Source organism: Schistocerca serialis, chromosome 4 (assembly GCF_023864345.2).
Source record: "Schistocerca serialis cubense isolate TAMUIC-IGC-003099 chromosome 4, iqSchSeri2.2, whole genome shotgun sequence".
Taxonomy (NCBI): Eukaryota; Metazoa; Arthropoda; class Insecta; order Orthoptera; family Acrididae; genus Schistocerca; species Schistocerca serialis.
The window spans coordinates 852,180,005-852,191,756 of record NC_064641.1 but is presented as its reverse complement, the minus strand read 5'-3'; the positions used below and the strand labels follow the sequence as shown (position 1 = coordinate 852,191,756).

Here is an 11,752-nt window from a genome sequence, read left to right as displayed (position 1 = left end):
CGCAGTTGCCTCAAGGCCTCTTCCTTCTCTGCAGCCACGGCGACTGCGAAGGCAGCCCTCTCCGCCGCCATGACGGCTTTGAGGGCTGCTGTGGCCTCCTTCACGGCGGTGCCGAGTTCGAGGTTACATTTCTTCGCGGGAGAGCGAGCTGCGTCCTGACAGCCCGTTTCCAAGCGGTCGACCCTGCCCCTGGCAGGTGGATCTGCTACTGCGCCGTCCCTCAGCTGCGCCGGGCTGTTCTGCGCCCTAACCTCGGCGTCACCTCCCCGCGAAGCGCCGTCACGTAAGTCAGCGGCAGTGACGTCGGTGTAGCCGGATTCTGGAAGTCTCCGCTGGGGAGTTGCACAAGCCTTCTCTGCATATACGCGGATCGAAGATGTCCTTCACCACCACACCCGGAGCATGTCCGGGGCTGTCTATCAAAGATGACAATAGCTCTACATCCGCCGATGTTTATGTACGATGGCACAAGTTTCGTAAGGGCAATTCGTACCTTTCGGACACCATTGAGCACTGGATACGCGCTAAAACTTGCCCAGCGTTCGGCGGTATGACTAATAACTCTGCCGTATGGCTGGATGATTCAGTGACCAATGATTCCCGTACCTCGAAAGGCAGCTCGAAGACTCGAATAGTACGCACATCCGGGCCCGAATGAGCTACTAAAACTTCTCCAATTTTACCATCGGGATGTCGGAACTGGAATCCTCGTTTGGGGACTTCATCAATGATTCTATCGCATGCTGCGTCGTCAGTCATCTTTACGTAAAGAGTGCTAATCACGATTGATAAGTGAATTAGAGTAATCTCCGTGTAATTGAGATGTACTTCGTCCCTCAAGAAACGTTCGATTTCGAAAGCCTTCGGTCTTGCATACTCGTTACAGAACGTGAACTGTATCGTGGTTTTTCGGAAATTGTGTGCCATTGCGTTCGATTCAAACAGTAACAAACGCGAGTGACGACGGTGTAAACACCGCTTCTTCCGCGAACGTTCGCAGCCGGGACGTAAACAAGTCCGAGCTGCTCCGCTGCCAAAGGCTGACTGCTATTCAGGCACAGGAGCAACATGGTATTACTAAATGTAAATGTCGTGTGACTAGGGCCTCCCGTCGGGTAGACGGTTCGCCGGGTGCAAGTCTTTCGATTGGATGCCACTTCGCCGACTTGCGTGTCGATGGGGATGAAATGATGATGATAAGGACAACACAACACCCAGTCCCTGAGCGTAGAAAATCTCCAACCCAACCGGAAATCGAACCCGGGCCCTTAGGATTGATATTCTGTCGCACTGACCACTCAGCTACCGTGGGAGGACATGATATTACTTATATTGTAACATCCATACGGCTTTTGTGGGCGATGACATAGGCAAAACACAGTATTCTGAAAAAAAAAAATGCGTACAACACTTTCACGAGACCACATCTAAAATGAGTAACCTAACTTTTTTCCTTCACGGTATTTCTGTGTGTGCCAAATAAGGGATTAAAGAGGTACATGAAACCTGTGTAGCTAAAAGCCGAAGGGTAATTGCCAATCCGGTTGTGAACTGGTACATTCGATTTAAGTTTCAGCACACTTCTCTAACACCTAAATCCAATCGCTACTATTGTCTTCTTTTCCATTTTCCCGTAGCCCATAATTCACACGCTGGACTCGCATTCGGGAGGACGACCGTTCAATCCCGCGTCCGATTATCCTGATTTAGGTTTTCCATGATTTCCCTAAATCGCTCCAGGCAAATACCGGGGTGGTTCCTTTGAAAGGGCACAGCCGACTTCCTTCCCTGTCCTTCCCTAATCCGATGAGACCGATGACCTCGCTGTCTAGTCTCCTTCCCCATACAATCCAATCCATAATTCACTTTCATACAATTCTGTGCTGCCAAAGATACATTCTCAGGAACATATTAAGACCGGTGTTCGCTACTAGTAGACGCTTTTCAGTGAGGAATTCCCTCTTTGCCTGTGGTAGCCATCTCCTTATATCCTCCTAGCATCGTCCGACATCCGCTATTTCGATTCCATGCTCATATACGGTAGTCTTGAATGACAGGAGCCCAAACAACAGGCGATTGATGTACTAGGGCACGTACTACAACTCTGAAATACTGCATTGATATTTAGATTTACTTTAATAAACCCTGAAAGGAAAGGACGACTGATTGCTGTTCTCCATTATTTTGAAAGTCATGTCACAGTCGTTGAGTGCATTCCACATTCCTAATGGAAAATAGGTTGATAATATTTTTTCATGTTTATACACGTTAACTGCATTTGTAGAAAAAGCGCAGAAGTTACGAGATCAACTAATTTTTATTTTTTACAAAATGCTATATATGTTCTGTAAGGATATAAAATATACAGTGGACTAACACTGACTGATGTGTGGTTCTAAGTACATTCTAAACCATGAAACAAAGACACAAACAAAGAGAAGTCGTCAACGCCCAATTCCTCTCATACACATTCAATTGTGTTTCTTTCCCTTCCATTGCTGCCAATACTACTGGTAATACTACCATTTAATACGTCATTTATATACTGTACCAAAACTACCGAACTGTAGTTTTGGTAGACTCCAACTCTACTAATATGTCTCCGTATTAGCTCGAATATCTCTAATTAAACCTTCGTAGTCTCTTCGCGTCATATGCATAGGAGGAATCAATCTATCGGTTCACACCTCTGGGAACTCACAATCTCGGAATTTTGAAAGTAAGATATACCGCAATAAACGACGTCTCTCTGTTGTGACGTCAGCCACTGAAGTCCTCTGGGCATCTGCGTGGCGGTTTCGCGCTCGCTGAATGAACCTGCAATGGAATGCTCTGCTCTTATTTAGATCCTCTCTATCAGTCCTATATGGTGCGGGTCCCAGACTGTACTGGTCGAACAAGGGTTTCATCACGCTACCTCCTACTTGGATTCTTCCAAGGAATCTTGCATTTGGTTACTCGCGATTAGTTTTATGTGATCGTTCCACTTTAACTCACTCCGTACGTATACTTCCAGATATTTAATGGGTGTAACTGCGTCCAGCGTTTGTTCTAGGATCGTGTTATCATAAAACAGTGGGTCTTTTTGCTTCTCTGGGTCTTGCGGACGAAGAGAACGCTCTGAGTTTCGCACTACCGTTGTTTTCAGAATCCGTGTTGATTCGTACATAGGAAATTTTTGGTGTGCAGAGGATAAAACATGTTCCAAAATTCTGCAACAGATTGACTTCAGAGGTGTAAATCTATAGCTTTGTACACATTCACGACGATCATTTTTCAAATCGGGAATGAACTGCACCATCTTTTCTAATCACGTGAGACGTCTGGCTCCTCCAGCGACCTACGTTAAGCTGCTGCTAGAAGAGTCGTTCATTAAGCAGTGCAGCACATTTTCTTCTGTAAGCAAGATAGTTTCATTCAGGATTCCAGTACGCCACATTGTTTCCCACTCTTTTGGCTACAAAACCTTATTTTTCGACGCAATCTCCGTTCAGTGCGATGGAATCATGCCAACTTACTGGGACGACCTGTATGCCCACATGGTATCACTTTATTGGTCGACATCAGAGCCAACGTCTTGCTGCATCAATAACTTCCACATCATCCACGTACTGCTTCCCGCAGGGTGCATCCTCCTTTGGACCAAACAGATGGAAGTCGGAAGGTGCGAGATCCAGCTGTAGGGTAGATGAGGAAGAACAGCCCAAAGAAGTTTTCTGAGCTCCTCTCGGGGGCGCAGACTTGTGTGAGGCCTTGCGTTGTCATGGAGAACGAAAAGTTCGCTCGCATTTTTGTGTCGACGAACACGCTGAAGTCGTTTCTTCAGTTTCCTAAGGGTAGCACCCTTTAGTACCCTATCTGGTGGTCTACCAAGAGAAACGTCCAGTTGAGAAGCGAGGGTTTGGATCACCTCGAATGAGAGTGTCCACACGTTTCAATAATGCAGCGTCATAGCTGCGTGAGGCCGGCCGGCACCCGGGAGATCAGACATCTTGGAGCCACCTGTTTGCGGTGATGACAGACATCCTGTCAGGCGGCTCACCGTGCTTTTGTTCAGTGCCAGGTCAACGTAGATATTCTGCAAGTGCCTTCAGTGTCTGTGTTGCGCTTGTTTTACGCCAAAAGAAACTCAACGACAGCGCACTGTCTGGAACGCACCTCCACTGCAGACGCCATTTTGAAGGCTACGTATAGGGTCGCCAACTATAACTTCATGAAACTATAGGGGTTGAAGTGGGAATATTCCAATATGTCCCACAACAAATCCCACATTTCTTCAACCGAAACCGGTAGAGAAAAAAAATTGTCGCAATAATTATTGAACGTTTCTCGTATGTTGAATTGTATAGGCGTACCATCGGGTCTACATCTACATGATTACTGTGCTATTCACAATAAAGTGCCTCGCAGAGGGTTCAATGAACCACCTTCAGACTGTCTCTCTACCGTTCCACTCTCGAACGGCACACGGGAAAATCGAACACTTCAATCTTTCAGTGCGAGTGCTGATTTCTCTTATTTTATCATGATGATCATTTCTCCCTGTGGAGGTGGGTGCCAACAGAATGTTTTCGCAATCGGAGCGGTAAACTGGTGATTGAAATTTCATGCGAAGATCCCGTCGCATCGAAAAACGCCTTTGTTTTAATGATTGCCACTCCAATTCACGTATCATGTCTGTGACACTATATCCCCTATTTCGCGATAATACAAAATGAGCTCCCCTTCTTTGTACTTTTTCAATGTCATCTGTCAGTCCCACCTAATGCGGATTCAGCACTGCACAGCAATACTCCAGAGTAATTCGGACAAGCGTGGTGTAAGCAGTCTCTTTAGTGGACCTGTTGCTCCTTCTAACAAGGGAACCTCCCCATCGCACCCCCCTCAGATTTAGTTATAAGTTGGCAGAGTGGATAGGTCTTGAAAAACCGAACACAGATCAATCGAGAAAACAGGAAGAAGTTGTGTGGAACTATGAAAAAATAAGCAAAGTTTACAAACTGAGTAGTCCATGCTCAAGACAGGCAACATCAAGGATAGTCTGAGGTTAGGAGTGCAGTGGTCCCATGGTTAGCGTGAGCAGCTGTCGAACGAGAGGTCCTTGGTTCAAGTCTTCCCTCAAGTGAAAAGTTTACTTTCTTCATTTTCGCAACGTTATGATCTGTCCGTTCGTTCATTGACGTCTCTGTTCACTGTAATAAGTTTAGTGTCTGTGTTTTGCGACCGCACCGCAAAACCGTGCGATTAGTAGACGAAAGGACGTGCCTCTCCAATGGGAACCGAAAACATTTGACCGCAAGGTCATAGGCCAACCGATTCCTCCACAGGAAAATATTCATTGACCTTGTTATTGAAGTCGCGAGCTATATTTGCTGCATTCATATTGCCCACGGAATACATCTCGCGCATTTAATGCACTCTCGTCCAAAGTAGCGAACACTCAACTGCCAGCCAGGGAGCATCGTTAGCAGGAATACTTTCTCTTCCGCGCGCTGTGGTCGACTGACGTCGTGTGTTTCGATGTTTGTTTAGGTGTAGCGTCCTCGCATCGGACGGACGGACGAACAGATAATAATTGTCTGAAAATAAAAAAATAAACTTCTCAGTCGAAGGAAGAGTTGAACCAAGGACCTCTCTGTCCGCAGCTGCTCACGCTAACCACAGGACCACTGCACTCCTGAGCTCACACTCTCCTTGATGTTGCCTATCTTGCGCATGGACTACTCAGTTTGTAAACTTTGCTTATTTTTTTCATAGTTCCACACAACTTCTTCCTGTTTTCTCGATCGATCTGTGTTCAGTTTTTCAAGGCCTATCCATTGTGCCAACTTATAACTAAATCTGAGGGGGTTGCGATGGGGAGGTTCCCTTGTAAGTGTACTGGCAATGAATCACAGTCTTTAGTTTGCTCTACCCACGGTGTTATCTATGTGATCGTTCCAATATAGGTCACTTGTAATTGTAATCCCTAAGTATTTAGTCGAATTTACAGCCTTCAGATTTGAGTGACTTATCGCGTAATCGAAATTTAGCACATTTCTTTTAGTACTCATGTGAATAACTTCACACTTTTCTTTATTCAGGGTCAATTGCCGCTTTTTGCACATATCTTACATAAATCATTTTGCAATTTGTTTTGGTCATCTGATGACTTTACAAGACGGTAAATGACACATCACATGCAAATGATCTAAGACGGCTTCTCAGATTGTATCCTATGTCGTTAATGCTGTATAGATCAGGAACAATAGAGAGCCTATAACACTTCCTTGGGGAACGCAAGATATTACTTCTGTTTTACTCGCTGACTTTCTGTCTATTACTACGAACAGTGACCTTTCTGACAGTAAATCACTCATCCAATCGCACAACTGAGGCGATACTCCGTAGGGACGCAGTTTGGTTAGAAGACGCTTGTGAGGAACGGTGTCGAAAGCCTTCTGGAAATCTAAAAATATGGAATCAATTTGACATCCCCTGTCGATAGCACTTATTACTTCATTAGTATAAACAGCTAGTTGTGTTTCACAAGAACGATATTTTCTGAAACCGTGCTGACTATGTGTCAATAAATCGTTTTCTTCGAGATACTTCATAATGTTCGAATACAGTATATGATCCAAAACCGTACTGCAAATCGACGTTAGTGATATAGGCATGTAATTCTGCGGATTACTCCTACTTCCCTTTTTGAGTATTGGTATGACTTGAGCAATTTTCCAGTCTTTAGGTACGGATCTTTCTGTGAGCGAGTGGTTGTACATAATTGCTAAATATGAAGCTATTTTATCAGCATACTCTGAGAGGGACCTGACTGGTATACAATCTGGACCGGAGGCCTTGCCTTTATTAAGTGATTTGAGCTGCTTTGTTACACCGACGATATCTACTTGTATGTTTCTCATCTTGGCAGTTGTTCTTGATTGGAATTCAGGAATGTTTGCTTCGTCTTCTTTGGTGAAGGAGTTTCGGAAAACCGTGTTTAATAACTCTGCTTTAGTGGCATTGTCACCAGTGACTTCACCGTTGTTACCGCGCGGTGAAGGTATTGATTGCGTCTTGCCACTGGTGTGCTTTATGTAGGACCAGAATCTCTTTGGGTTTTCTGCCAGATTTCGAGACAGAATTTCATTGTGGAAATTATTAAAAGCATCTCGCATTGAAATACGTGCCGTATTTCGAGCTTCTGTAAGACTTTGCCAATACTGGGGCTTTTGTGTTCTTTTAAATTTGTCGTGCTTTTTTCGTTGCTTCTGCAACAGCGGTCTGACCCGTTTTGTGTAGCATGGGGGATCAGTACCATCACTTATTAATTTATGTGGTATATATCCCTCAATTGCTGTCGATACTATCTCTTTGAAAACATTCCACTTACATGATCAGATCGGATGGAGTGAAGACTGTCTCTTAAAAAGGCGTTAAGAGCATTTTTATCAGCTTTTTTAAATAGATATATTTTGCGTTTCTTTTTGATGGTTGTAGGTGTTTCGGTATTCAGCCTAGCAGCAACTGCCTTGTGGTCGCTAATCCCTGTATTCGTCACAATACTCACTATTTGTCCAGGATTATTTACTGCTAAAAGGTCAAGGATGCTTTCGCAACCATTTACGCTTCGAGTGGGCTCATAAACTAATTGCTCAACATAATTTTCTGGGAAAGCATTCAGTACAATTTCGGACGACGTTTTATGCCTGCCGCCCGCTTTAAACGTATAATTTTTGCAGCATATCGAGTGTAGATTGTAGTCACCACCGACTATAATTGTATGAGCGGGGTACTTATTTGAAAGTCAATGACCTTTCCTCTATTGAGAGATTTCTGTTGTTTTTATGTTCCACAGTCACTTATTTCTATACTTCTGACTGCAACCTACGTGAACTCTGAACATTTGCTGCTGAGTGTAAATGTCAGCCGATGATTCACGGTGCGTGAGCACGGCGCCGCCCCTGCTGCAGGTTAACCGCAGTTGCGCAGCTCGGAAGACGTCGAAGGTGTGACCGCAGCCGTACTTCACTCAGAGCGGCGGCCAACGCCGGCGAGACGTCAGCGGCACCTGCGCCGTCTCTTCCCTGTCCTGTGGCCACCTCCCTGTTAGACGCGCCGGTGCGCCCAAACCCCAGCTCTCTCTCTCTCTCTCTCTCTGTAGTACGTCAGCGCAGACGCTGCTACAAAACCAATACCCTACTGCGTGCTCTATTCAAATATTGTCCCTGCACATACGTCCTCGTCCAGCTGATTGAGCTGTCAAGTACATCGAGGACGCACCTACGTAAATACACAGTTTACACATACACGCGCAGAGAAAATTGTGTTTGTGAATGTGCGTATCTTGTGAGCCCCCATTCAGACGTCAATTTTTTTCGATGTCATGTTATAAGGAGTGTCAGAACTCTGTATTACATTGATTAAATATTACGTAGAGTATAGAAAACAATATAGCCTGCTTAAGGCTATTCTTTGCATTGTATTAGATTCTGAAACCCTCTATGGAAAAATAAGTACTTAGATATCGATAGTAACTGTTGTGGCGTAGCAAGACAGCCACGCCACGGAAGTAGCCGAAAGGCACGCGCTATAAGCTTACGCAGGATGGCGTGAGGTCTGAAACAGGATACGTAATGAATGCTATAAAGAAAAGTACGTAGCTTCTGGAATACTTAACTTTAATCCATCCTTGGTACATCGCTATTGACGATACAAGTGAGACTCTATAGTTTCAGACAATATACTGCTAATGGCGCCTTGCTAGGTCGTAGCCATTGACTTAGCTGAAGGCTATTCTAACTATCTGCTCGGCAAAGGAGCGAGGCTTCGTCAGTGTAGTCGCTAGCAAAGTCGTCCGTACAACTGGGGCGAGTGTTAGTACGTCTCTCGAGACCTGCCTTGTGGTGGCGCTCGGTCTGCTATCACTGAAAGTGGCTACACGCGGGTCCGACATGTACTAATGGACCGCGGGCGATTTAAAGCTACCACCTAACAAGTGTGGTGTCTGGCGGTGACACCACAGTAAAATTCTGAGGGCGAAATATGGGAGCGCTATTCTAAGCATTGTTGTGAGACGAGGTATGTCTGCGAGAGTAAAATTTCAGTAGTGTTGGTCGAGAGCTCGGAGACAGAAGACGTGTTACGCTGCCCTCACGTCAGTGATGGCAGATCTTACCACACTCAAGTCCCGATTTCATTTATATGGCCAAGAGAGATTTAAATGGCTTAATTACGCTTGAAGACCGAATCCAAGGTAAAATTTGCAAGCATAGCGTAAAGCGCAATTGCAGGGTTATGCTCGTGATTGTTATTCCGAGTTAGTCAGTTAAAGAAGCATCCATATTCTTCAAATAATAATTATTATTCTCCACATCTAAATCATAAATATGCTATAGATATTAAACGTCAATGTAACTTTGAAATTGAAATAATTTGTTAATTGGCTCTTAGCTATTATTGATACTTATAAAGTCATTGTCAAGCATTTCGCCATTATTAATATTTGCCAAACTACTATTGGTCATGATGATTTCTGAAGTTAATGTATGAAACCACTTAGTAGTTAACAGGACCGAAGCAAACGCCTTTTTATTAAATTCATCCTTAGTAACAATAAGCTTTAGCCGCTGCTGCTGCATGCTGCTGCGAAATGCTGTGAACCGCCTGGAAAAAGGCAGTCATCTAAAGACGTGAGTGCAAAACTTAGGACCAAAACAGAGACACATGGGCCACAACATCTCATGTACTCTAACCCAGTAAATTCCGTTGCACAAGCCGGATTCTGTAACACTTGTAAATTCTTATTCAACTGAAGTCGGATAAATATCTTTAACATTTCGCGGCCCTCTCAGCAACTGCATAAATATTAATTTTAATTTTAATAATCAACAGCCTCAGTTGCACCGTTTACCTAGAATTTACCTAGGTTTCAGTCGGGATAACCCAACCTTCTTCAGAATAACAGTAACTACCGTTTGTCTATAGTGGACATCGTCAAGCTAAAACTACAAATCCACAAATTACCGTCAGACTGTAAAACTTATTTGGAACTGCCTTGGCCCCACTTCGCCACCGCGATGCGGCACCCACGAGTGCTGTAGTGGAGTTCCAGTATGGATTTGTAGTTTAGCTTGGTTGGGTTATGCCGACTGAAACCTAGGTAACTTCTGGGTAAACGGTGCAACTGAGGCTGTTGATTATTAAAATTAAAATTAACATAGTCCGATAGCTTATCCATATGTTAGTTTTAAGTTTTTCATGTAACGATCTGTTGAGGGCTTAAATGACAGTGTTATTCAGGTTAGATTCCGATTACTGATAGCTCAGGTTGCTTATCCAGTCCATTTTCACAGACGAACATAGGCTTTGTTTGTTGTAGGTACGTTAAAATGTGATGAATCTCAATGGCTGCAGTCAAATTTCAACGTTGGTAAGTCAAAATAGGTCTTCATAGCAGAATATTTATTACGTAAACAACTCACAAAATAATTTCACACACTCTTACCAACCTACATTTGCATGGGATTCACGGAGATTAAAAATGTTGCTTGTCTACATCAACCTGTCACAACATCAGTTCACTCTGATCACTTGCATCTCTCGAAAATCTAGTTATAGACGTGCCCCTACCCATCAGTCTCAAAGCAGAAGTATAAACATGAACTTTGTAAGGTGGGCAAGTCATTTTGATTTTTGTATGTTATCGATGTGTATGTCAGAGGGAGAACATGTTATCTTACCGTAAATCAATCTTTGCTCTTGCCGTGGCACAGTCTTTGACTCTGCGCAGTCTGATACATTCTTAACTGAAGTGTGGTAAGTGATGGACGTATTTTGTAGTGCTGTGTTGACTTGTGATGGCATCTGTTAGGTGAAGAAAGATTTACTGTAAAGTACAGCAAGAATGAACATGATGTGTACGCTGAAAGGTGAAAGGAATACAAATTTTAAGCACTGTTAACTTTTTTTGAAGAGAAGATTTTGAGGTAAAACTGCAGCACTATGCACGTAATTTGTAGAAATTATTATCGGGAGATAACTAACTTTATTCACTTGATCAGAGCCGAGAGAAAGACCACCCCACTTCCCTGAGTCATGCATTCATATATTAATTGATTAAGCTCTTTGATTTTTTATAAAAATTCTCTGTTAACGTTGTATCCTCTTTAAATCTTTGTTCACTTCCTTAAGCATGGTGCTGTTCAGACCCATGTTACGTGCGAAGATCACGCGTAGTTTTTTTGTCTTTTTGAACATTTACTTCGTTCTAAAATCGTTGGTTGGAACATCATTTTATAGGAACAGTTACTCTCCCCAACCCACTGTTTATCATTAAGAATTACATGTGGTACGCAACAGTTGGAAATTCTATTTGGAAATACAGACATAGCTTAGCCACTGGCTGGCAACGGCCTTGCCGCAGTGGATACACCAGTTCCCGTCAGATCACCGAAGTTAAGCGCTGTCGGGCATGCCTCGCATTTGGATGGATGACCATCCAGGCCACCATGCGCTGTTGCCTTTTTTCGGGGTGCACTCAGCCTCGTGATGCCAATTGAGGAGCTGCTCGACCGAATATTAGCGGTTCAGGTCACAGAAAACCATCATAACGACCTGGGGAGTGATGTGCTGACCACACGCCCCTCCTATCCGCGTCCTCAACTGAGGATGACACGGCGGTCGGACGGTCCCGATGGACCACTTGTGACCTGAAGAGGGAGTGCATTATTATATTATATTAGCCACTGCCTGCTTGTTGTTTGCTGTT

The 11,752-nt window shown here is 44.0% G+C and overlaps 1 pseudogene; it reads left to right on the top strand.

Moving 5' to 3' along the window:
• Window positions 1–11,388: 11,388 nt before the first annotated feature.
• Window positions 11,389–11,506, top strand: LOC126475718 (5S ribosomal RNA; annotated as a pseudogene).
• The last annotated feature ends 246 nt before the right edge of the window (window positions 11,507–11,752 follow it).